Consider the following 23,827-nt stretch of genomic DNA (forward strand, 5'->3'; position numbering starts at 1 on the left):
TGGTAGGTCAAATATTATGGCAGAATATAATATTAATGTTAAGACTGTTGGCAGTTTGGAGGATCAAAGGGATATTGGGGTCCAAGTCTGTAGGACACTCAAAGCTGCTGCACAGGTTGACTCTGTGGTTAAGAAGGCATACAACATTTTGCCCTTCATCAACTGTGGGGTTGAGTTCAAGAGCCAAGAGGTAATGTTACAGCTATATAGGACCCTGGTCAGAGTACTGTGCTCGATTCTGGTCACCTCACTAAAAGAAGGATGTGGAAACTATAGAAAGGGTGCAGAAATTTACAAGGATGTTGCCTGGATTGGGGAGCATGCCTTATGAGAATAGGTTGAGTGAACTTGGCCTTTTCCCCTTGGAGCAATGGAGGATGAGAGGTGACCTGATAGAGGTGTATAAGATGATGAGAGATGTTGATCATGTGCATAGTCAGAGGCATTTTCCCCCCAGGGCTGAATTGACTAACACGAGAGAGCACAGTTTTGAGGTGCTTGGAAGTAGGTACAGAGGAGATGACAGAGGTAAATTTTCTATGCAGAGAGTGGTGAGTGTGTGGAATGGGCTACCGGCGACGGTGGTGAGGGCAGATACAATAGGGTCTTTAAAGAGACTCTTGGATAGGTACATGGAGCTTAGAAAAATAAAGGGCTATGGGTAACCCTAGATCATTTCTAAAGTAAGTACATGTTCGGCACAGCATTGTGGGCCAAAGGGCTTCTATCGTGCTGTAGGTTTTCTATGTTTCTATGTCTCTATGTAAAATCCAACACTGGATAACAGGGGAGATCCTGGAAATGTGTGCCACTAGAAGAGACCTGAACAAAATTAAGAACAGAACAGGAGTTGTAGCATACAGAGGGATCAGCAAGAAGATCAAGAGAAGCATGATCAAGGCCAAGGAAGAATAGATTGAGAGGCAGTGTATAGAGATAGAAAATAGCCTGAACAAGAACAACAGCAGGCAAACATTTCACATTGTGAAGGACCTCACGAAACAGAGACAGTCACGAGCCAGCACCATCCAAGACAAAGAAAGAAACTGTCTCACAGAAGATGAAGACATTCTCAACAGATGGACTAAGTATTGTTCAGAGCTTTCAAACCATCATGCCCAAGGAGACCCCAGCGTACTTGCAAGCCAGCACTCATCAAAAGACGATGACTTTCCAATTCTGCAGGAAGAAGTAGAAGCACCCATAAGATCGCGGAAGAATGGGAAACTGCAGGAATTGTCAGTTCCGCAGCTGAACTGATAAAACATGGAGGAGAGACAGTGATAGGTATCCTACCAATATCTGCAACAAAATCTGGCATTACCAGGGAATGACCAGCACCCTGGACAAAATCATTCATCATCACTCTCCCCAAGAAAGGCAACTTATAGCAGTGCCAGAATTATAGAGCCATAAGTTTTATTAGCCATGCAAGTAAAGTGATGTTGAAAGTCATCTAGAACAGACTGAAGCCACAGGCAGAAGAAATAATCGCCGAAGAGCGGGCTGGATTCAGAAGTGGAAGAAGTACAACATAACATATATTCAACCTCCAAGTACTGTGCGAGAGATTCAGCCTACATAATCAGGACATCTTCCACGTGTTCATAGATTTCAAGAAGGCATTCGACAGGGTGTGGCATGATGTAGTCTGGGCCTCATTGAAGAGATACAACTTGGGCCAAAAGCTGATCCAAACCATCAAACCAAAGCTAACAGTGCGGGACTTGTTCAAGGCACTGCTGTGGAGAGTGGTTCCACACATCAGTTGGAGTTCAACAAGGCTGCCTCCTTTCACCCACGCTGTTCAACATTTGTCTGGAGCAAATAATGACAGATGCCCTGGAAGACCATATCGGCACAGTCATCCTCGGAGGACAGATCATAACCAAACTCAGGTATGCTGATAACATTGGTGGGCTGGCAGGAAGCGAGGATGAATTGGCCTGCCTTGTGAACCATCTGGACGATACATGTTCCAGATATGGCATGGAGATCAGTGCAGAGGAAACCAAGCTGGTGAGAAACAGTGAGGAGCCAATCACAGCAAAAATTGCAGTCCATGGACAAGAACTAGAGACTGTCAAATGGTTCAAGTATCTTGGCGCCATCAACATCCAAGAAGGGTCAAAGCCTGAAGTCCTTGCAAGAACAGCCCACACAACAGCAACACTAGCTAACCTAAAACCAGTCTGGAGAAACAATAACATCATTCTCAAATCTAAGTTGAAAATCCTGCATGCACTTGTGCTCTTCATCTTCTTTTATGCATGCAAATCATGGACTTTGACAACAGAATATCCAGCCAGTAAAAATGAAATGCTTCGGAAGGTTCCTCAGCATCTCCTATATAGACCATGTCTCAAACAATGAAGTATGAAGAACCATCACCCAGCACATGAGACACAACGGAGATCTACCGTCCACAGTAAAGAAGAGGAAACTGAGATGGTACGGCCACATAACAAGATCAAGTGGACTCTTAAGGACCATTCTTCAGGGAACAGTGCAGGAGAAAAGAAAAAAGGGGCAGACAGAGCAAGAGATGGACTGAGAACATTGCACAGTGGACCAGAGAGAGCTTTGCCGCAACCCAGACACTCACCCACAGTCATGAGAGATGGAACCATTTGGGGCAGCACCCCCACGACCCAGGCAGGTTGAGGGAACTGTAACTGTAACCATACTATACAGCCTTCCTCTTCAAAAACAAGAGTGCCAACTATTGAGCCATTGTTGACACTAGGAGGAGCGGAATCCCTTTCGCAGAATCCCTTTCAAGGATCCCTTTGCACCAAATGTTATTGTCTGTAAGCTTTTCAAAATTTCAGCTAAAACTTTATAGTTGCCCTGAAGGAATCTAGTAGAGTTTCAGTTGAATTCAAATCGAATGCCATGGCCCAGATTTAATAGCAGTAAGATATGATCTATAGTTTCTCCTTTGAGTGGAAGAGATTAGTGAGGTTATGATTGAAAGTAAACTTACTGGGGGGGGGGGATTTAATAGGGTGGACTGCAATAAACTGTATGAAGGGAACCTTCTTGATCTAAAAAGAGGCAAATTTCTAGAGTGCACTTCCTGAGAGAGTAGCTATAACAGGGTACCTGGAAACATATAACAAATATACTGATGAACACTAGAATGGCCGAAGCTTTAAAGGCCATGGAATAAGTGCTGGGAGATGGGATTAGTACGGAAGGGTGCCCAAAAGTCAAATGGCCTGTTTCCATGCTGAAAGATGTTATGACTCTATTAAGGGAATACAGGAATATGGAGTTGCCTTGAAAACAGTACTGAAGGGAAAAGATCAGCTGTGATCTTACTGTGTGACAAAGTAAGCAGTAAGGTCCAACTGGCCTATTCCCACTTCTTTTTCTAATATTTTTGTGGTAGATTATAACTGGCTAGGTCCTGAAAAATGAACAGGACTGAGCCCAGTGGGTTTGTGCTCATTAGCATCTGGGAGGTAGGGGTTGTTTGATGATGGTGGGCAGAAGGAGCTAACACCGACAATGCTTACAACAGAGCTGGCGTAGGAAGAAAAGGCACTGGATTGAGGTACGAAAGCATTGTCTGCGTCACTGGAGCATAATGCAGCAAGAATAAGTGCTGCTATGAGAGCAAAGCTGGGAAGGTATATGTTGACTTAGAATGAACTTTTGACTGATGGGCTATTCCTCCACCAAGGTCTAAAAGGTTTTTCAAGTTTTGAAGCAACAAGCTTAGTGCACTTTGAAAAGCAAAGGTATTTATAATCATTCATAATTAATTATGTGACAAAAATTAAATGAAATGAAAGGAAAACAGAAGTTACTTTTTGATGAAAGTTACAATGTTGACCATTTGTTGGCGTTCAAATGTTCAAACGGTTCCATTTATTCACAGAGAATATATACAATATAAAACCTGAAATACTTGTCTTTGCAGACATCCATAAAAAAACAGAAGAACTCCGAAAGAATGAATGACAGAAATATGTTAGAACCCCCAGAGCCGCCTCTCCCCCCTCCCCGTACAAGCAGGAGCAAGCATCAACCTCCCCCTCCCCTGCTCATTTCAGCAAAAAGTGTCAGTACCCACCACCCACCAAACAATAGCAAAGCACCCAAAGAGAAACCATGATCTGCAGTCAACAAAAACCATTGTTTATCTGACGGTTTGACATGCCACAGGTTCTCTGTCTCATAAACAAGCGACAGAGAGATACCACCCATTTTCACAGTGAAAGGGGACACTGTCAATTTCTTTTACAAAATTACAGTCTGCCGCATCGCTTTTTATTCCGGGATTCTCCAACCCAAGAATAGGCAGCAGACACTCCCACCATTGAGTGAAAGAGGGAGAGAGAGTGCGACTACTCGACAACAGAGACCTCCGTCCATATACCCACCACAGTGAAATTGTGATGTTCAATTTCCCGCAATGCCACAGTTGACAACATCAGCCTGAATTCAGTGGCCCACAGGGCCGCATCCCGGAGGCGCCACCTTCCAAGCTGCGCCTAGAGAACGTCAGAAAATGGTCTAGGAATGGGAACTCGTCTGCCATAAAAAATACATTTTAAGTGTCACTTGCAGATCAGGACCTCAAAAGAACCCCAACCTACTTGAAAAGGAAAAAAGAGACATTTAAGAGAGGAATTTAAACTGTTTCCACAGCTGAGCTCGAAGAGGCAGCCACTTGGCACTACCTTAACTCCACCCATTCCATAGTTTATTTGCTTTAAAGTTCTATTATTTCTTAACAGAATACCATAGTAGCCTTAAATTAGTATTGGGCAGTGAACTTCATAGAGCAGCATTATCCTCTTGTGGATTTCAGAAAGCATGCATTGGAGGAAGGAGGAGTTTAGAGCCTCTGCCTCATAGTACCAGAGACCCAGGTTCAGAGCTGACCTCAGAGGTGACTGCAAGGTTTGCCCTGTCTGCCCACTTCCACATCCTGTTTCCACATCTTTCCTTCCAGTTAGTCCTGACGAAGGGTCTCGGCCCAAAACGTCGACAGCGTTTCTCCCTATAGATGCTGCCTGGCCTGCTGTGTTCCACCAACATTTTGTGTGTGTTGCTCCACATCCTGTTGGCTGGTTGGTTAATTGGCCACTGTAAAATTGCAATGTGTGTGTAGGAGAGTACCAGAACCTGAACAGAGTTGCCAAGAATATAGGGAGAATATTCTGCACTATATCTCTAAATATATAAAATATAAATTAAAAGGAGGATTAATGTAGGATCAATAGAAGCAAAGGATAATGAGAGGTGACTTGATACAGGTGTGTAGGATGATAAGAGACATAGATCGAGTGGTCAGACAGAACCGTTTTCCCCAGAGTGGAAATGACTGACATGAGATGGGCATAAGTTTAAGCTGATTGGAGGAACATGTAGTAGGGATGTCAGAGGTAGGTGTTTTTTTTTTACACATAGTAATAAGTGCATAGATCTGAAGGTCACTGGTTCGAGCCTCAGCTGAGGCAACGTGTTTGTGTCCTTGAGCAAGGCACAACAACACATTGCTCTGTGACGACACGGGTGCCAAGCTGCTTGGGTCCTAGTGCTCTTCCCTTGGACAACATCGGTGGCGTGGAGAGGGGAAGGCCTGCAGCTTGGACAACTGCCGGTCTCCCATACAACCCTGCCCAGACCTGCACCCTGGAAACCTTCCAAGATGCAAATCCATGGTCTCACGCGACTAACGGATGCACTGCCAGGTGTGGTGGTGGATGTGAATACCTTAGGGAGGCTTAAGAGACTCTTAGATAGGCACATGGATGAAAGAGAAATGGAGGGCTACTGTACGTGTGAGGGAAATGTAAGATTAATCTTGGAGTAGATTAAAAGGTCAGTGCAACATTATAGGCCAAAGGGCCTGTACTGTGTTGTAGTGTTTTTTGTTCTAGAGGGTCTGTTTTTGCAATGTATATTTCTCTGACTGTAACAACGGATGACTAAGTCCCTTTAGTCCAACTTGTGATGGGAAGTAAGTTTCTGAAGGCCATAAGTTTCTTCCTTGTAACACATCAATTCCATAATATCTGAGATGAATACGTTAGTTCCTTACTGACCAAGCACCAGCATCTTATTGTTCACTGTGGCTCAGTAGACCAGACCTGATGAGATCATTGCAGTTTAACAACAGTTTTAACTAATTTTGCTGTTGGTAGTTTAGTGATGGAAGATTGTTGTAAATTTATGGTGTACATACAGGGGAAAAACGAGCCCAAACATGTTGAAATAAAATAACACTTAAAATCAAATGATTATTTTGTTATTGAAAACCACGAATAATTCTCAGTAACTGTTGACAGCCATGCCCTCTGCATTGTACTTCCAGATGAAGTCAATATTATAGATAAGGAAAATGCCAGCATCTGAAAGTAATGACATTCTATCAAAGTTTGATCACATTGCCTAAACTTTGAGCCAATCTGAAGCCTTGCAGTGCATCCTATTAAAGATTCTTGTGATGGATAACACTAGGACATAAAATAGAATGAATGAGTACCAGAAGGTGTTTGAAAAGTGTGCACTGTATTTGGTCAGTCTCATCTACCACTTCAATAGGTAAATGTACAGTGATTTATAAAGAGTAGATACCTTTCTAATACATGTATATCTATTAATAACACAAGCCTTGATTAGCTTTATCTAGGAATTGTTTCTCCTTATTTGAAAGTCCTACAGAAAAAAAATTACCATCTATATTGTGTTTGAAGTTTAAAAGTCATTTATATTCAACTTATTTGCAGTATATTTTTTCCAAAGTATCAGCAAGCTCAGTAATCAGTGAAATTCATGAGAAAGGTTAGACTTGGCATCAGAGAAAAATGCAATGATAGTCTTAATTTCCAAGTATTGTTCAGCGAGTAAGATTACAATAGACAACCTTAACGTATAATCTTCATAACCCTTTGGAATAAATTAGCAAGGAGAGTAACTACTTAAATGGGTTCTAAAGGAAGTTAAGTATGTTCTGGGATTAAGGAATATGCAAAATCAGGTAAAAGTGCTAATAAACACGATGTGTTTATTGAACCCGTTGCTCTTTTGAGAATGTCTTCCTTAACTGCAGCAAAAAAAAAAAAAAAAAATTCAAATGAGATACATACAGTAATTTTGGAACTAACTTTGGAAAGATAAGAAATGGACTGATGCTGTAGCAATCCTTTGTGAATAATTCCTAGTTTCAGCAAGAACCTGAATGTGTTTCTTCATAGGAGAGCCAAAAGTTGATTGGAAAGTTCCCAGAGAATAAATTGGTACTGCTCCAAACAATTAAACACAGCTTTGGCTGAGTTTGATGGCTAGGCTGGCTGCACAGTTTCTTCATCCTGGATGGTACAGATCCTATTAGTGCTTGATGGTTTAGTTCTACTTTTGCATCACACACAAAAAGAATATTCTATAGCCAGAATTCTAAGAAGAGCAGAAATCTGGTGTTTTGTCCAGAAACGTATAGAGAAAGAGGCATCATCGCTCTATCTCACTCAGGATGGATGTGATATGAAGGCATACATTCTTTGTGTAGTGGTAGGGTATGAACAGGAGGTCTCCGTCAGTCAGAGTTGACCACGGATGTTGCGTCTTAGCTGTCTAGATACGCAAGCCAGGGCAGTACAATATAGAGCAAGCTGTTGCTCCTGTAACAAGCTCCCCCTCTCCAGGCATCTGATGAACCCAAAGGGAAGTCAGAGACCAATACGGTTTGGCACCAGCAGCGTCACAGGAGTTGCCACTCGACATTGAACTTTAATGTAGGACTGCCAGCTCCGGATTCCCCCCCTAAATTTTACTTCCAACGCCTTCCCCATGAGTGGGTTTAGCCGCAAGGAGGTTTGAGATCAGAAGTTTCCTTCTCCTAGAGGAGCTGCCGACCACAGCTGACAAGCCCCATCTGCCCGAGTGGTATGGCAGAGAGTAGGCAATTTTTAGAAATCATGGGGAATTACTTTTGGGTATTTTGAGAATGGAAGCAACATAGGGTTTTTTAAGAGACTCCTGGATGGATACATGGAGCTTAGAAAAATAGAGGTCTATAGGTAAGCCTAGGTAGTTCTAAGGTATTGACATGTTCAGCACAGCTTTATGGGCCAAAGGGCCTGTATCATGCTGTAGGTTTTCTATGTTTCTATGGGTGCATAGAGCTTAGAAAAATAGAGGGCTATGTGGTAGGGAAATTCTAGGTAGTTTCTTGAGTAGGTTACATGGTCAGCACAACATTGTGGGCCAAAGGGCCTGTAATGTGCTGTAGATTTCTATGTTCTAACAAAGCGGATCCTGCCTTAAGAATCTAATAAGGGATTTAACTTGTATTTTACTTTTAAATCTTGGCAGCTTTCTCAGTTGCTTCAGAGTACATCAAACTTCAGCCATATAATATGGGAGTGAGTTACTTGGAAGCCAAATGAAGTAACAATGACAGGTTACCTTAGTAATAAAGGCCAACATTCCATTAGCCTTCTTCACTGCCTGCTGCACTTGCTCATTCACCTTCAGTGACTGATGAACAAGGACTCCTAGATCTCTTTGTATTTCTCCCTTACCTAACTCTACACCGTTCAGATAATAATCTGCCTTCCTGTTCTTACTCCCAAAGTGGATAACCTCACACTTATTCACTTTAAACATCATCTGCCAAGTATCTGCCCACTCACCCAGCCTATCCAAGTCACCCTGAATTCTCCTAACATCCTCATCACATGTCACACTGCCACCCAGCTTAGTATCATCAGCAAATTTGCTGATGTTATTTTCAATGCCTTCATCTAAATCATTGACGTAAATTGTAAACAGCTGTGGTCCCAATACCGAGCCCTGTGGCACCCCACTAGTCACCACCTGCCATTCCGAGAAACACCCATTCACCGCTACCCTTTGCTTTCTATCTGCCATCCAGTTTTCTATCCATGTCAATATCTTCCCCCCGATGCCCTGAGCTTTGATTTTACCCACCAATCTCCTTTGTGGGACCTTATCAAATGCCTTCTGAAAATCGAGGTACACTACATCCACTGGATCTTCCCCGTCTAACTTCCTGGTTACATCCTCGAAAAACTCCAACAGATTAGTCAAGCATGATTTACCTTTGGTAAATCCATGCTGGCTCGGCCCAATCCTATCACTGCTATCTAGATATGCCACTATTTCATCCTTAATAATGGACTCTAGCATCTTCCCCACCACCGATGTCAGGCTGACAGGTCGATAGTTCTCTGTTTTCTCCCTCCCTCCTTTCTTAAAAAGTGGGATAACATTAGCCATTCTCCAATCCTCAGGAACTGATCCTGAATCTAAGGAACATTGGAAAATGATTACCAATGCCTCTGCAATTTCCAGGGTCACCTCCTTTAGTACCCTAGGATGCAGACCATCTGGACCTGGGGATTTGTCAGCCTTCAGTCCCATCAGTCTTCTCATCACCGTTTCCTTAATATGGTGGAATTCTTCATTAAGATGGAGAATGACATAGTTAATTCAGAAACAAAGGTTCTGAACTTAAAGAAGGGTAACTTTGAAGGTATGAGACATGAATTAGCTAAGATAGACTGGCAAATGATACTTAAAGGGTTGACGGTGGATATGCAATGGCAAGCACTTAAAGATTGCATGGATGAACTACAACAATTGTTCATCCCAGTTTGGCAAAAGAATAAACTAGGGAAGGTAGTGCACCCATGGCTGACAAGGGAAATTAGGGATAGTATCAAGTCCAAAGAAGAAACATATAAATTAGCAAAAAAAAGCGGCACACCTGAGGACTGGGAGAAATTCAGAGGCCAGCAGAGGAGGACAAAGGGCTTAATTAGGAAAGGAAAAAAAGATTATGAGAGAAAGCTGGCAGGGAATATAAAAACTGACTGTAAAAGCTTTTATAGATATGTGAAAAGAGAAAGATTGGTCAAGACAAATGTAGGTCCCTTACAGTCAGAAACAGGTGAATTGATCATAGGGAACAAGGACATGGCAGACCAATTGAATAACTACTTTGGTTCTGTCTTCACTAAGGAGGACATAAATAATCTTCCGGAAATATTAGGGGACCAAGGGTCTAGTGAGATGGAGGAACTGAGGGAAATACATGTTAGTAGGGAAGTGGTGTTAGGTAAATTGAAGGGATTAAAGGCAGATAAATCCCCAGGGCCAGATGGTCTGCATCCCAGAGCGCTTAAGGAAGTAGCCCAAGAAATAGTGGATGCATTAGTGATAATTTTTCAAAACTCCTTAGATTCTGGATTAGTTCCTGAGGATTGGAGTGTGGCTAATGTAACCCCACTTTTTAAAAAAAGGAGGGAGAGAAAAACTGGGGAATTATAGACCGGTTAGTCTGACATCGGTGGTGGGGAAAATGCTAGAGTCGGTTATCAAAGATGTGATAACAGCACATTTGGAAAGAGGTGAAATCATCGGACAAAGTCAGCATGGATTTGTGAAAGGAAAATCATGTCTGACGAATCTCATAGAATTTTTTGAAGATGTAACTAGTAGAGTGGATAGGGGAGAGCCAGTGGATGTGGTATATTTAGATTTTCAAAAGGCTTTTGACAAGGTCCCACACAGGAGATTAGTGTGTAAACTTAAAGCACACGGTATTGGGGGTATGGTATTGATGTGGATAGAGAATTGGTTGGCAGACAGGAAGCAAAGAGTGGGAGTTTACGGGACCTTTTCAGAATGGCAGGCAGTGACTAGTGGGGTACCGCAAGGCTCAGTGCTGGGACCCCAGTTGTTTACAATATATATTAATGATTTAGACGAGGGAATTAAATGCAGCATCTCCAAGTTTGCGGATGACACGAAGCTGGGCGGCGGTGTTAGCTGTGAGGAGGATGCAGGGTGATTTGGATAGGTTAGGTGAGTGGGCAAATTCATGGCAGATGCAATTTAATGTGGATAAATGTGAGGTTATCCACTTTGGTTGCAAGAACAGGGAAACAGATTATTATCTGAACGGTGGCCGATTAGGAAAAGGGGAGGTGCAACGAGACCTGGGTGTCATTGTACACCAGTCATTGAAGGTGGGCATGCAGGTACAGCAGGCGGTGAAAAAGGCATATGGTATGTTGGCATTCATAGCAAAAGGATTTGAGTACAGGAGCAGGGAGGTTCTACTGCAGTTGTGTAAGGCCTTGGTGAGACCGCACCTAGAGTATTGTGTGCAGTTTTGGTCCCCTGATCTGAGGAAAGACATTCTTGCCTTAGAGGGAGTACAAAGAAGGTTCACCAGATTGATTCCTGGGATGGCAGGACTTTCATATGAAGAAAGACTGGATTGACTAGGCTTATACTCACTGGAATTTAGAAGATTGAGGGGGGATCTTATTGAAACGTATAAAATTCTAAAGGGATTGGACAGGCTAGATGCAGGAAGATTGTTTCCGATGTTGGGGAAGTCCAGAACGAAGGGTCACAGTTTAAGGATAAAGGGGAAGCCTTTTAGGACCGAGATGAGGAAACACTTCTTCACACAGAGAGTGGTGAATCTGTGGAATTCTCTACCACAGGAAACAGTTGAGGCCGGTTCATTGGCTATATTTAAGAGGAAGTTAGATATGGCCCTTGTGGTGAACTACATATACCTGTCTGGACACGCCCTTCCCGCTGACTGCTCCTGTGGCTCCTTCCACAGACCTCTGTATAAAGGTGATTGGAGGCACTGCTCCTCCCTCAGTCTCCAGGATGTTGTGTGATGGTCTCTTGCTGCTGACTGTGCTTTCTTCCAGCTAATAAAAGCCTATCTCGCCTCACGTCTCCGAGAGTTATTGATGGTGCATCAGCCCTTGTGGCTAAAGGGATTGGGGGTATGGAGAGAAAGCAGGCACAGGGTTCTGAGTTGGATGATCAGTCATGATCATACTGAATGGTGGTGCAGGCTCGAAGGGCCGAATGGCCTGCTCCTGCACCTATTTTCTATGTTTCTATGTTTCTATTATAGTCAAATATTGCCTTATATCTTCATAGATTGATTTTAGTTTAAACCCATAGTTTTGGATGGATACTGATTACTCTCAGTTTTTGAAATCTGTCGAACTATAGGATTCAGAGACCCTACGTTTGGTCGGTGTCGACCATCCCAGCTATCTACATGGTATGTAAGCCAGTGCAGTACGATATGGAGAGCAAGCTGTTGTCCATATAGCAGATTCCCCCTCTCCACGTAGCTAATAAATCCAAAGAAATGACGGAGACTGATTTAGTTCCCTACCAGTGGCGTCTCAGGAATTGCCAATCAGCATAGGACTCAACTTAGGACTGCCTTAGGGACTCCAGCTCCGGACTTTCCCTCGGGGTTTATGCCCAAAGCCTTTGATATGAGTGGGTATAGCCGCAAGGCAGTGGAGGTTTGGGATCATTCTGATGACTGACTAGCCCCATCATGGCTAATCGCAGCTGACGAGCCCCATCTCTCCGAAGCAATTGGTTTTAAGGCACCAGAAACCTGCCTTTGCCCCTTCTCCTGTCAGTAGAAACAGATCCACCAGGCTTAGTAGCTAAGCCACATGTGAAGACCAGGAACTGAACTTGGTTATCAAAGGCTATCTGAGATGCATGCCATTGGGAACATCTAATAGGTAGTGGGAGCTTATCCACACTACTCACCCCCAGCTGTAACAAGTTTAAGGATTACTGACAATACAAGATTATTAATTAATGATTTCCCATTGTACAATGCTAGATCTAAAATGCTCCTTCTTTGGTACCTCAAAATACTTTACAAGTTGAACCATACTGTAGGTCTGACACGGTGGTCAGCAGCACAGGAGCACCGCAGGGAACCATACTCTCTCCGGTCCTGTTCACCCTGTACACATCAGACTTCCAATATAACTCGGAGTCCTGCCATGTGCAGAAGTTCGCTGATGACACGGCCATAGTGGGGTGTGTCAGGAATGGACAGGAGGAGGAGTATAGGAAACTGATACAGGACTTTGTGATATGGTGCAACTCAAACTACCTGCGTCTCAATATCACCAAGACCAAGGAGATGGTGGTGGACTTTAGGAGATCTAGGCCTCATATGGAGCCAGTGATCATTAATGGAGAATGTGTGGAGCAGGTTAAGACCTACAAGTATCTGGGAGTACAGTTAGACGAGAAGCTAGACTGGACTGCCAACACAGATGCCTTGTGCAGGAAGGCACAGAGTTGACTGTACTTCCTTAGAAGGTTGGCGTCATTCAATGTCTGTAGTGAGATGCTGAAGATGTTCTATAGGTCAGTTGTGGAGAGCGCCCTCTTCTTTGTTGTGGCGTGTTGGGGAGGAAGCATTAAGAAGAGGGACGCCTCACGTCTTAATAAGCTGGTAAGGAAGGCGGGCTCTGTCGTGGGCAAAGTACTGGAGAGTTTAACATCGGTAGCTGAGCGAAGGGCGCTGAGTAGGCTACGGTCAATTATGGAAAACTCTGAACATCCTCTACATAGCACCATCCAGAGACAGAGAAGCAGTTTCAGTGACAGGTTACTATCGATGCAATGCTCCTCAGACAGGATGAAGAGGTCAATACTCCCCAATGCCATTAGGCTTTACAATTCAACCGCCAGGACTTAAGAACTTTTTAAAAGCTATTATTAATGCTTTTTGAGATAGTGATTTAGATGCATATCATATTTTTTTACTGAGTTAAGTATTGTATGTAGTTAGTTTTGCTACAACAAGTGTATGGGACATTGGAAAAAAAAGTTGAATTTCCCCATGGGGATGAATAAAGTATCTATCTATCTGTCTATCTATCTATACCTTCATATCTTCTGAATGCATTCGTACATGCCAAGCTGCAGGTGAATCTGGTAATAATCTAAAGATTTTCACCATTATGGATTTTTAAAACACAACTCAGACCTGTTCATTCTTCGTCACATCTGAATCAATTGCTGTGCAATTATTGTCTATACTGAAGCATATGGAAGTCGCAAGATTATCTATTCTTTAATAAGGTTATTCAAATAGCACGTTATTCTTTGAAAAATGCAATTAGGGTGTAGGTTTTTGTGTGATTGTAAAATTAAATTCTTCAACTTTAAACATCCACATACCTTCAGTAATGATCCTGACTTCAATTACCATGTGTAACAAAAAAAAATCATTTTGCTGAAAATAATTTCAAAAAGTTGCCATTGATATGCAAATTATAGAGAGAATTACACTGGAAAATTAGGGTATTAAGTTTATTTATGTAGAAAGAATATTCCAGAAAAAGATTAAGGATTGTGTGAGGATGAACATGGCTGCAAATTGGTCAAATCATGAACTAGAACTCCATGAGATCTTTTCCATCCCATCTTTAACACCAGAAAGGCAGATGGCTGAGAGAAGCTTTCTATTAGACTAACCTGAACCATTTAGTCAGTTTATGGATAAGTATCCATTGGTAATATTATAAGAGGGAATCTTACAACAAAGATCAGTGCTCAGTAACTCAAATGTTGAAAAACATCGAAAGGTACCCCTTAAAGACATACAAAAATTGATGTCAAACAAGTAAAGATTATATGTGGTGGAAATTTTAGTGCAATATGTTTACTGAAGGCAGTTCGGTAATGTTAATAACTGGGGCATTTTTAAATAATTAAGGAGGCGATTCTATGAGAGAGCGGAACAGAAGTAGAATTTATCCTTGATGAAAGCAGAAGAGCTCCAACTGCTGAAATGTTGCTGGAAACATTCACAAGGGTCGAGAAGCATCTACAAATAGAGAAAGGGATCCAGACCTGAAGCTGTATGAGCATCCAACATTGTCTGTTGGATTCTCAGGTCAGCTGTTGACCCTAAATTCAGATATATTGTTACAACTGCACAGAAACTGAAATCTGCAAGAGGAGTAGCTTAAGTGCATGAGTGCTCAGGGCAAGCATGAAGAAATGTGTTCTGTAACCTGGTTTGCGATTAGTGTGGGGATCTTCAACTATGACAGAAAATTGCTTGTAAACATTTTTTAAAAAATCACACTAGATGGTGAAGGATCTGTTCTCAAATTATCAAATGTTTGAAACGATAGCCAGCTGATTTTTTTACTTTGTTTTCTTCAACCAGAAGTTTTCAAATTATAGATTTGTCATTGTCGCTCCAGATCCATTTAGCACAGACTGGTTATCAATGTTTGAGAAGGGAAAGGATGACTTTAATTACCTTGGTAATGGAAAACTAAAGTAGGTTGTCCAAATAATTGGCAAAGGTTCCTTCAAAGTTCAAGTTCAATCTGAATTTATTATTAAAGTACATATATGTCACCTAAGATTCATAGTAAATACGAAGAATCAAAAACAAGCAAAATAATAATAATAAATAAATAATCATTAAGTATTGAGATCATGAGATGAAGAGTCCTTGAAAGTGAGTCCATAGGTTGTGGGAACAGTTTGGCTTGGCTCTTTTGTTGGTTGTTTGTACTCCAGGTAAAAACCAGACATTTCTCTCTTTGTGGGGAACTAGAAATAACATTGAGCTCATGGGGGTGTATCGTAAGATTTATGAAACTGTTTAGTGTAGAGCTTCTTTGCATCTATGTAGTTTCTTTCACTTCATCAGTGTGAAAACTGTTTAGCAGAGTAGGAGCTGAGTGGGTGAAGGTGTAGACTTGATAATGACTCAGTTTGGCTCCTTACGACATTGATCTCACCCACTCGCCACATTACAGAAATGAAAATCTCGATTGTTGGAAGCTGTGAGAAATAAGAATGATGATCATGTCACTGACAGGTATGAAATAAGGAAATACTACCCTGCAGGGTTAGATTCTGAATTAATTGAAGAAGTGATTCATTCCCATATACACAATTTGCCAGCAATCAACAGTATAAATAATGTGAAAATAGGTTTCTATTGTGAAAAGACCCTGAACATTGCACACATTTTTAAACAGTACCACTTGGCCAATCACTGCTACATCAGCCCACTAACTCAACTGCAAAATACTGAAAGAAATCATTGAAAGTATGATCAAACACTGCATTACCAATAAGGTGCTCACCAGTGCTCATTTTGAACTCCACCAGACAATCTGTTGCCATTAAGTGAAAACCATGCCCCATTACAGTCTTCATTCAAAAATTGACAAATTGGCTTAATTCTTGAAATGAGGTAGAAGTGACACCGCTTGAGATTCAAGCAGCCTTTGATCAACTGTTCATGGAGCCCAATTAAAATTAAAGTCAGTGAGATTCGGGAAGGGGAAAGGTTTTCAGGGCTGACACCATTCCGTTGATATTTGCTGTTGGTGGAAGATAATTATTAGCCTTAGAACAGCTCCATTAGGCAACGACCTGGATATGGCCATCTTAAGATGCTTCAACACTGACGATCCCTGAAACACAAGATCAGAAGTAGATGTTCTAGGATGATTGTGGTGTTTAGATCCATTGGCAATACCTCCAGTAACAAAGTAGTTTCTATGTGGAGCAGAATTTGTAGATGCCAATGCTAACGTGGCTCCCTTGTTCAAAAGGAGAGGAGGACGAAGGTGGGGGAAAATAGTCCTGTCCATTGTTGACAAGATGTTTGAGACAATAATTAAAGGGGAAGTCTCCATTCATTTAGGAAAGCTGAATATAAGCAAACCAATTCAACACTGTTTTATGAAAGGTAAATATAATTTGGCAAATTTACTTAGGGATATGATAGGGAGAGCTGGGAGCATCATGTAGATGTAACAGAATAAGATTTTTAAAAGGCATTGGACAAAGTGCCACATTGGAAAAAGGTGCATAAATTAAGAACCGAATGTTGAAGGGTGTGAGTTAGTATGTATTAAAAACTGGCTATCACATATAAATTAGAGCTGAAACAAAAGTATTCTTTTCTGTCTGGAGTACTGTAGTTAGTGGAATATCACAGGGATTTGTTCTGGTTGTCAATTGTTTACATTGATGCTCTGGAGGATGGGAAAAAAATCAGGGATCAACTTTATTCACCACATGTGAATTTGCTGTGGTGTGTTAGTTAGAATGCAACAAAAACAACATTCAACAATTATGAAGAATTATATAGAAACAAAACCAGAGGTTGAAGTACAGAATTGGAATAAAATATACATAAATACCAGTATGTGTTTACAACATAAACTGCTGTTTACAGTGCAGTGTAATAGACAGCTGTCTAGAATGGTTGATCAGATTAACTGTTAATCAGCTTAATTGTCAATCATATGTAAGGTTTCTAAGTTTGCCAATGATATGCAAACAGGGGGAGGAACATGTGATTTTACAATGGGAATTAGATAATTAAGTCATTGGGCAAAAGCCTGTCAAAATGTAGATCAATGTGCAGAAATTTGATGTCGTGCACTTCAGTGATGGGGATCAAAAAGCAAATTATTTCCTAAATGGAGAGAAACTGCAAAAAGTTCAGTGGGACCTAGGAGTACATACATGTCACCACATACAACCCTGAGATTCTTTTACTGCGGGCATACTTAGCAAACCTATAGAACAGAAACTGTAAACAGGATTCATTCAGGAATGCAGATCATTCATAAATAAATACCAATAAATAACGAGCATGAAATAATACGATAATGGAGCCTGATGGTCGAGGATAGTTAAATTGGGTAACATTGTATATTGATGTCTCTGGCAAGTGATGTACCTGTAACTGTGAAAAAGAGCAATATAATTTTTAAAAGAGTTTTTGTTTCCCAAACTCACTAAGACTGTAAAGATTCTTTCAAGAAGCCACAATCCCTTTTAGTCTATGTGACACTGAGGGATTGGTGATGTTGACATCCATCTGTTTCAAAGGACAATGGAATTAGTGACCCCTCCAGGGCTCAAGGCTGGGTGGAAGGTACGGAGATCCTGGGATGCCCAGTCGTCAAAGCAGTGGGGCTATTTACCCATAGCTGGGGATTTGGTTCATGAGCACCAGGGCATGTCCACATGTCAGTGGGCCTGCGCGCTACGTGTGCAGGGGCCAGGCCTCCTCCCCGTCCTCTGTAGTTCAGCCTGAGTCCGAACAAAGTTCAGTTTCCATGTGTTGCCAATGAGGAGGCACTACACAAAGCTAGCTTTTGGAGAGGCTACATTCTGGCAGGGAGACTTGCATATTCAGCTTTCTTTTCACGAGACTGCTAGCCAGCAGTGGAAGCTGAAAGCAAGAAGCAACAAGCACTACGCACTAGACGCATCACAACAACCATTTGACATACACTGAAGGATTACCATCTTGATATTTTATTATGATCCTTTCTTAATTGAATTTGCCTGCTGACTGGCTTTAAATATCTTTTCTTAAGTGAAGTTGGTGAAAGTAATTCAGACAAGCAGAAATAAAAATGAACTTTTTGCATGAACACGTATGATAAATCAGTTCAATGTTTATGCTGCTAAGAACAACAATCAGTGTATTATAATGAAAATGCTTGATGTATAGCACAGTTTCAAGATTCACGATTGTTTAATGTCATTTCCAGTACTCAAGTGTAAAGGAGAACAAAATAATTGTTACTCTGGATCTGATTCAGTGCAAAAAAAACACAATAAGATGAAGAACACAATAATAATAGAAGCCACAATAAGTATAAATATGTAAGACATACATGGATTGATTGTCTTATGTCCATAAAGTGATGTTTAGCGCAGGAGTGTCTGTAGATAAGGTGACTGACTGGAAATGATAGAGAAGTGATGGTTGGGGGTGTGGAGGGGGGTGCATTTGTGGCGGGAGCATTACTGCTGTGGAAAGTAACTTCTTGATAAATTGGACTCAGAACTAAAACAACTGATGAATCGAGGAAACTTTCATTCCAAAAGCACCGGCCAAATGCATCTTCATAAATAAAAGAGGAGTGTAGTTGCCTTGTTTATTAATGGCTCCTTGCAGACCACATAAATTGCCAAACCATAAAAAAAGCATCTCCTTCTTGCAGATCTGCAATAGCCAGTATGTCTTCATATGCAGATCAGTAGATTGTTATTGTACGTTGATTTTGTCTCCAGTGTACAATGAAACTGAAATCTATTTTGTGTAGATGTAATCAGCATTATGAAGCCAGAACAGAAGTCTCTAGAACAGAAAAGATAAGGGGAGATCATGGAGCAGTTTATACAGTGAATAAAGAGTAATTGTTTGCATTGTCAGGAAGAGTATTAACCAGATGACAATGACCATAAGACATAGCAGAATTGGGCCATTCAGCCGATCGAGTCTGCTCTGCCATTCCATCATGGCTGATCTCGGATCCCATTCAACCCCGTACGTCTGCCTTCTCGCCATATTGTGAATGCACTGATCGATCAGGGAACTATAAACTTCTGTCTTAAGTATACCCACGGACTCAGCCTCCATCGCACTCTGTGGCAGAGCATTCCACCGATTCACTATCCAGCTAAAAAAATTCCTCCTTACCTCTGTTCTGAAAGGTCGCCCCTCAATTTTGAGGCTGTGCCCTCTGATACTAGATACCCCCACCATAGGAAATATTCTCTCCACATGCACCCTATCTAGACCTTTCGACATTCCATAGGTTTCAATGAGATCCCCCTGCATTCTTCTGAATTCCACTGAGTACTGGCCCAAAGCTGCCAAACGCTCCTCATTTGTTAATGCCTTCATTCCCAGAATCATCCTCATGAACCTCCTCTAGACACTTTTTGACAATGGGGGAAGAGTAGTGTGTAAATGGATATTTCTTTCAAAGAACCTCCACAAGTACAATAGATAAATGAAACCTTGTAAGTTTGTGATATTCTGCTATGGTTATTTCCATAACTATGAAGAGAGCTATGGCCATATGCAACTATATCCAGCATATATATTCCATGAAAATTAGCAGAGGAAGGGTCTTAGCCAAAACATTGACTATATTTTCTTCTCCATAGATCCTGCCTAGAGATACCTGCTGAGCTCCTCCAGCATTTTGTGTTTATTGCTCTGGATTTCTAGCATCCACAGACTCGCTGTGTTTATAAATGACATAAACTGAACAAATTAAGCAGGATTGGCAAGGAGATGAAGAAACACCTTTTTCTGGCATTGGCTCATAGCCAAAGGCTTCTTTTTTCTGTGGTGCCACCCCGATATTCCCAAAGGAATATCACTACCCTTACCACTTCTCATTTAAAAGGCTTTCAGTCTCCACACGTACACTGACGCCACTCATCTTTAGTACTCTGCTATCTCCCTTGATTGTGTCCAAATTGTTACCATTATTCATCTATATTCAGTACACAATGATCAGAAATCAGAGACAAACTCATTCGTAAGGCCAGTGATGTTGTGGGGGTGGAACTGGACTCTCTGACAGTGGTGTCTGAAAAGAAGATGCTGTCCAAGTTGCATGCCATCTTGGGCAATGTCTCCCATCCACTCCATAATGTACTGGTTAGGTACAGGAGTACATTCAGCCAGAGACTCATTCCACCGAGATGGAACACTGAGCGTCATAGGAAGTCATTCCTGCCTGTGGCCATCAAACTTTACAACTCCTCCTTCGGAGTGTCAGACACCCTGAGCCAATAGGCTGGTCCTGGACTTATTTCCACTTGGAATAATTTACTTATTATTATTTAATTATTTATGGTTTTATATTGCTATATTTCTACACTATTCTTGGTTGGTGCAACTGTAACGAAACCCAATTTCCCTCGGGATCAATGAAGTCTGTCTGTCTGTAATGATTTTCTTTGTCGCTAGTATCAGAGGATCAAAGAGATGAATCGGTACAGGGGTGTGGAAGGACATAACAATAAAGGGAAAACTATGGAAGGATTTCAAAATAAGGATGAAAATTGTAGCATTGTTTATCTAGTCCAGTCCTTAAGTATTTTGATGATGGGTAAATAGCATAGCATTCTTGCCTTAATTAGTCAAGGCACTGAGTTCAAAAGTCATTAAGAACTGTGCACAATTTTGGTCTCCATATTATAGACAATAGACAATAGGTGCAGAAGAAGACCATTTGGCCCTTCGAGCCTGCACCGCCATTTTGAGATCATGGCTGATTAACTACTATCAATACCCGGTTCCTGCCTTGTCCCCATATCCCTTGATTCCCCTATCCATAAGATACCTATCTAGCTCCTTCTCGAAAGCATCCAGAGAATTGGCCTCCACTACCTTCCGAGGCAGTGCATTCCAGACCCCCACAATTCTCTGGGACAAGAAGTTTTTCCTTAACTCTGTCCTAAATGACCTACCCCTTATTCTCAAACCATGCCCTCTGGTACTGGACTCTCCCAGCATCTGGAACATATTTCCTGCCTCTATCTTGTCCAATCCCTTAATAACTTATATGTTTCAATCAGATCCCCTCTCAATCTCCTTAATTCCAGCGTGTACAAGCCCAGTCTCTCTAACCTCTCTGCGTAAGACAGTCCAGACATCCCAGGAATTAACCTCGTGAATCTACGCTGTACTTCCTCTACAGCCAGGATGTCCTTCCTTAACCCTGGAGACCAAAACTGTACACAATACTCCAGGTATGGTCTCACCAGGGCTCTGTACAAATGCAAGAGGATTTCCTTGCTCTTGTACTCAATTCCCTTTGTAATAAAGGCCAACATTCCATTAGCCTTCTTCACTGCCTGCTGCACTTGCTCATTCACCTTCAGTGACTGATGAACAAGGACTCCTAGATCTCTTTGTATTTCTCCCTTACCTAACTCTACACCGTTCAGATAATAATCTGCCTTCCTGTTCTTACTCCCAAAGTGGATAACCTCACACTTATTCACATTAAACGTCATCTGCCAAGTATCTGCCCACTCACCCAGCCTATCCAAGTCACCTTGAATTCTCCTAACATCCTCATCATATGTCACACTGCCACCTAGCTTAGTATCATCAGCATTATATTGAGTGAGGAATATGAAGGCACTGGAGAGAATTCAGAGAAGGGTGACCAGACTCATTCCAGATCTGCAGGGTATGAGCTATGAAGAAAGATTGAAAGAGTTAAATCTTTTTTTTTAGCCTAAGTAGACATAGAATGAGAGGAGACGTGATAGAAGTGTACAAAATCATTAAGGATATAAGTTAAATGGTTGCCAGCTGTTACTTCAAACTTTATCCATCATCAAGGACATGAGGCCATAGTGGTTAAGGGGAAATTTCAGACTAACATCAGGAAGCATTTCTTTACACAGCGGGTTGCCGACACATGAACAAGCTATCCAGTTGTGTAGTTGAGAGCAGTACCTTAGAGACTTTCAAATCTAATCTTGATAGTTATTTCGACACACTATGTGAATAGGAATTAGGGAAGCTTTGTTCGGCTGACTGGCCTGTTCGTGTCAAAAGCTTTCTAATGTTCTAAAATCATATTGCAGCTTTATAAAACTCTAGTTAAGCCACTTCTGGAGTATTGCGTACAGTTCTGGATGCCCCACTATAGAAAGGGTTTCAAGGTTTTGGAAAAAGTGCAGGTAAGATATACCAGGATGCTGCCTGGATTAGACAGCATGTGGTTAGACAAACTTGGTTTGTTTTCTCTGGAGTGGAGGAGGCTGAGGGGAGATTTGTTTGAGGTTTATAAGATAATGAGAGGCATAGAGTAGACACTCAGTACCTTTTCCCAGGGTTGGAATGCAAATAGCAGGTTGCATTCATTTAAGTTGAGGGGGTAATTTCAAAGGAGATGTGAGGGGCAGTTTTTTTGTGCACAGACAGTGGCGGGTGCTTTGAATGCACTTTCTGGGGAGGTGGTAGAGGCAGATACATGAGACTTTTAAGAGACATTTAGATAGCACATGAATGTCAGGGAAATGGAAGGATATGGACAGGTGAGCAGAAGGGATTAGTTTAGTTGGCCATTTGATTACTAATTTAATCGGATTGGCATAACACTGTGGACTGAATGGCCTGGTCCTGTGTCGTACTGTTCTATGTTCCAATTGTAAAAGGCATGATATTTTTGTATATGTTCACCAACATATGGATCAATGCAAGATGAGAGGATTCACACAGTCATTTTCTCCTACTTTCCTGAATGATCTTTTCATAGCCTCTGGTCAAGTATTTTCTCGGACCTATAGCATCTCTTTCTTACCATGGTGATAGTACTGACAGCATCTCTGTTATTTCAATTACTACATTCCTCCAGTGGAATGGTCTCTCATGCCCTGTAGTTGTTAACTATCCCTATAGCCTGTATTTAACTGAGACAACTGGTATACACAATAATTCATCCCCCACCATCAATATTTTCTCACTATATATTTTACCCACATGTCCTTGCCATAATTCTGCTACCTATTTACAATGGACACCATCTTGAGGGTTACTCTCAAGATATCCTTGTTGTCAAGGAGACAGTCCTAGAGCTCAACCAGCATTTGGGGTGGTGGGCAGAGGAAAAGGAATTTGTGATTTGGAACCTAGAGCAAAAAAAATTTGCTTCAAATTCTAGCATTTTTCAGTCCCTTGTATCTCCAAATGCATTAACACAAAGACTGCTATGGACTTGAAGTTTCCTGTGACAGTGGTTCTCTTCATGAGATCCTATGCAATTGAATCTGCTAGTTTTTCTCAGTAAACCTGGCCTAACTTCTCTCTTACTGTAAGATGACTTTATCATATAATATGCAAATTACTATGGTGCTATTTTCCTCATTCTGTGATGAAATAAAATATCATTCTGAATGACATTATATTTAGCTTTAGCATGATAGTTCTAATACTTCCTATTGGTAGGTCTTTACTTGCTTATTCTTTGAATTAGATGGTTGAAAGTTTTTTTTTTCTATTTGTCAACCTGCTTCCCACTTAATTTGTTTCGTCTGTCACCTCGATTAAGAGTTAAGATTGTTTAATGTCATTTCCAGTAGGAAGTGTAAAGGAGAACAAAATAATTTTTACTTTGGATCTTAACACAATAAACTAAAGAATACAATAATGTGTGTG

At 41.4% G+C, this 23,827-nt stretch overlaps 1 protein-coding gene across 1 annotated transcript in view; it reads left to right on the top strand.

The window, feature by feature from the left end:
* The window catches only part of LOC140741900 (protein bassoon-like), a 473,005-nt gene that overhangs the window by 442,658 nt on the left and 6,520 nt on the right, over positions 1-23,827 (top strand).

The sequence above is a fragment of the Hemitrygon akajei genome, chromosome 19 (genome assembly GCF_048418815.1).
Source record: "Hemitrygon akajei chromosome 19, sHemAka1.3, whole genome shotgun sequence".
Taxonomy (NCBI): Eukaryota; Metazoa; Chordata; class Chondrichthyes; order Myliobatiformes; family Dasyatidae; genus Hemitrygon; species Hemitrygon akajei.